Raw genomic sequence first — 3,236 nt, forward strand, 5'->3', positions numbered from 1 at the left:
CAGTTCAACATAAGAACATACAAACCGAAAACAATCACACGCGCGCTCAAGCGCACACGCGCACACACATACACACACACAAACATACACACTAACACAAACACACACAGACACACACACACACACACACACACACACACACACACATACGCACGCACGACCATACACATGTCCACATACGTTTATAACGTACTTATTTCTTCAAAGCTGGGTAATTAATTTGGTCCTTTGGGTGGTATAATTTGCTCACGGCATAAAGAGACTAACATCTGTTCCCGACAGAATGGACCAATTAAAGTTCAGAAATTCCTTTGTGCAAACATTTCAAATGAAAACAAGTGTGTTTTTGACTGTTCTCGGGGATGAAGTCTGTTCACATGCTGTTCTCTGTACGCAAAACGTGTTACCTGATCGTTGTTGGCCTAAATGTTTGGCTTTTGTGGTTGTTGCTATTAATTAGCCACGACGATATGAGTATGAGTGTGTGATCATGTAAGTTGAGAGTGACTCGAGGAAGTGAGTGCATGTCGTGTGTGGTCGATAACAAACCGCTACCGTAAAAGTACAACGTTTTATCTGCTCAGCACCTAGTTTTGCAAGCTTTTTCCAATGCAGATCTTTGAATTTCTTGAAAATGACTCCGAATAATCTTACGATTTTGATAGAGCAAATAGAACATTAAATTGCTTTCTGACCCCATGGTCTTAGCAACTCAAAACGGCCAAAAAATGTCAGAAAAAAACTTCAATTTTGAGGTAGAGAAACAGTGTGGGAAATTCGTAAAGTGTCCTTTTTTAGTTTTAGTAAGAGTTTTATGGCATATGTAACACAATAAGGTCATTTAAGTGCCGAAAATTGGAGGTGTTAAAAGAGAGTAACAAACATAAAAAAGGAGAGATCAGGACAATAGATGTTTGATAGGAAAGAAGGAGCAAACCACACCAGAGCACCCGCCAACCACCCACGTAATGTGTCCCCTGTGATTCTACTGTAGTTGATGGGAACATATGCGTCTTTTGTTTTAGAATAAGTTTTATCGGACTTGCAATACAATAAGGTCAGATAAGATAATTTATTAAGTGCCGGAGGTTAGAGGTATTACAAGAGAGTAACAAACGCAAAAGGAAGTAGGAGAGATCAAAACGGCAGATGTTTGATAGGGATGAAAGGGCAAACCATATCAGGGGGCTGTCGTGGTCTTGAGGTTACGGTGTTCACCTTTCATTCAATAGGTCCTGAGTTCGAAACCTGACAGCAACGGAAAATTTTCTACTCTAATATGTTCTCCTTTCACCTACTTTCCTGCCCTCTAACCATGTTCTGTCATCTGCTCTCGTCTCCACTTCTGCCCCCTTCTCTGGGCTCCTGGCTCTTTCTGCAACATTTCTACTGCTACTCCGTGGCCCCTCTTACTGCTGTTTTTCAGCCAGACCTTAGATCTTATGGTAGGTAAGATCTAATATCCAGCCTTCTCGGATAAAGGCGAAAAATCTCGGAGGTCCCGTACGCAAGTTGCACACGTTAAAGATTCATTGGTGGTCCTAAACTCGATAAGAGTAGACTTCGACCGCCACCAAGGCTTTTTTGTTTTGGTAAGTGTTTTTACGGCGCTCGCAACTGCATAAGGTCATATGAGCGCGCGGGACACACCTAATATTTTCAGTTGGTAGGAAAATTTGAATTTTGCCCGGGTGGCGGCCGAAGCCTACTCCTATCGATTTTAGACCACCAAGGGATCTTTAACGTGCGCAACTTGCACACGGGCCCTCCGAGATTTTTCGCCCTTGTCCGAGAAGGCTAGGAGGTGTAGATCTTTCCTACCAGAAGATCAGGGGTGTGGCAGAAAGACAGCAGTTAGGAGGAGCCAAGGAGTAGCAGTAGAAAGGCGGCAGAAAGAGGCAGGAGCCCAGGGGAGGGGGAAAAGGAGGTGAGGGGGTGGGGGCAGAAAGTGGAAACGAAAGCAGACAACAGAACATTGCTAGAGAGCAGGAAAGGAGGTGAAAGGAGACAATTTTAGAGAAGAAATTTTTTCGGTGGCTACCCGGATTCGAACCCGGGACCTTTGAATGAGAGGCCAACACCTTAACCTCTAGGCCACGAGAGCCACGACCCCCCCCCCCCCCCCCACCCCCACCATCCAGGCAAAATTCAAAATTCCTTTCAAGCTGAAAATGTCTAATGTGTCCTTGGCGCTCATATGACATGTTGCAGTTGCGAGCGTCGTAATTTTATCAAAATAACAAACAAAAGCCACACCACAGCACCCGCCAATCATCCGCACGTATGTGTCTGTGTAGTGTACGTGTATGCATGTGTGATCAGCATCATCCAGTGCCAGATCTGAGACAGACATCGGCGATCATGGTTCTCCATTCATTATTTTGCTCGGATGCTCTTAAAAAGGCTACGTTTCCCTGATCTTTTCCCCGATTCCCATTTGTTTAGGTTCCCTGTATGATTGATATAAAGAAAGCTTCATGATTAACATCCTATTTTTCCCTTTTTGTGTGTTATTATTAGATGGTTTGGGGTTTTTTCCTGTTTAATGTAAACCGCATCTTCCTGAATTACTTTTCCAACCAATTAGAAAAGGTTAGTAGATTCAAAAATGTATGACACCATAGAGACATATTGTCTTTAATGTTTCACCTACCTTAATATTTCAAGAAAGGGCAAAGACGCACATGCTGCATTCACTGTACTCGTATTTCGTTGCACTGAAAACTGCTTAACAGCATCCTGTTACATGTTATTTATAAAGCTTAAAAAAAAACAAACAATAGCATATCGCAGCGCTTGTTTTAACTACTGTATCCCCGTAAGGCATTAGCCTATTACGGTTCTCCAAAAACTGCTTCTGTATCAGTTACCTTATCACTGCGGCTGCTTTCCGCGTCGTAAAACACAACTCTTGAATTCATAAATCCATAAAAGGCGTCGAGCGTTGCTTTCGTGAAGTCAGCTTTGAAAGTAACAAAACACGGAATGAAAGCTGTATCACGAAGTACAACGAACAACGGTTCAAGGACGTAGTTAAGACATTATAAACACAGCGAGAATGAACTAAATGGTTATGACTTAATTGTCATGACGCCACGGTACGGGGCAAGGAGAGAGAAGGACAAGTGTGGCTGTGAACATTGTGTTCCTGTATATGTGTGTGTGAGTGTGTGTGTGTGCGTGCGTGTGTGTGTGTGTGTGTGTGTGAGTGAGTGTGTGTGTGTGTGTGTGTGTGG

At 43.3% G+C, this 3,236-nt stretch overlaps 1 protein-coding gene across 3 annotated transcripts in view; it reads right to left on the bottom strand.

Moving 5' to 3' along the window:
• The window catches only part of LOC101847038 (inward rectifier potassium channel 2), a 15,479-nt gene that overhangs the window by 11,164 nt on the left and 1,079 nt on the right, over window positions 1-3,236 (bottom strand). The window contains exon 1 of one of the 3 annotated variants that reach the window (XM_005098730.3): window positions 2,871-3,029. The exons of 1 other annotated variant lie outside the window; for it this stretch is intronic. The gene's annotated coding sequence lies outside the window, so the exon portion shown is untranslated. Of the gene's footprint in view, window positions 1-2,653; window positions 2,799-2,870; window positions 3,030-3,236 lie in introns of those variants that run through there. One more of the 3 variants, XM_005098728.3, reaches the window with a different exon arrangement.

This window comes from Aplysia californica, unplaced genomic scaffold, assembly GCF_000002075.1.
Source record: "Aplysia californica isolate F4 #8 unplaced genomic scaffold, AplCal3.0 scaffold00192, whole genome shotgun sequence".
NCBI lineage: Eukaryota > Metazoa > Mollusca > Gastropoda > Aplysiida > Aplysiidae > Aplysia > Aplysia californica.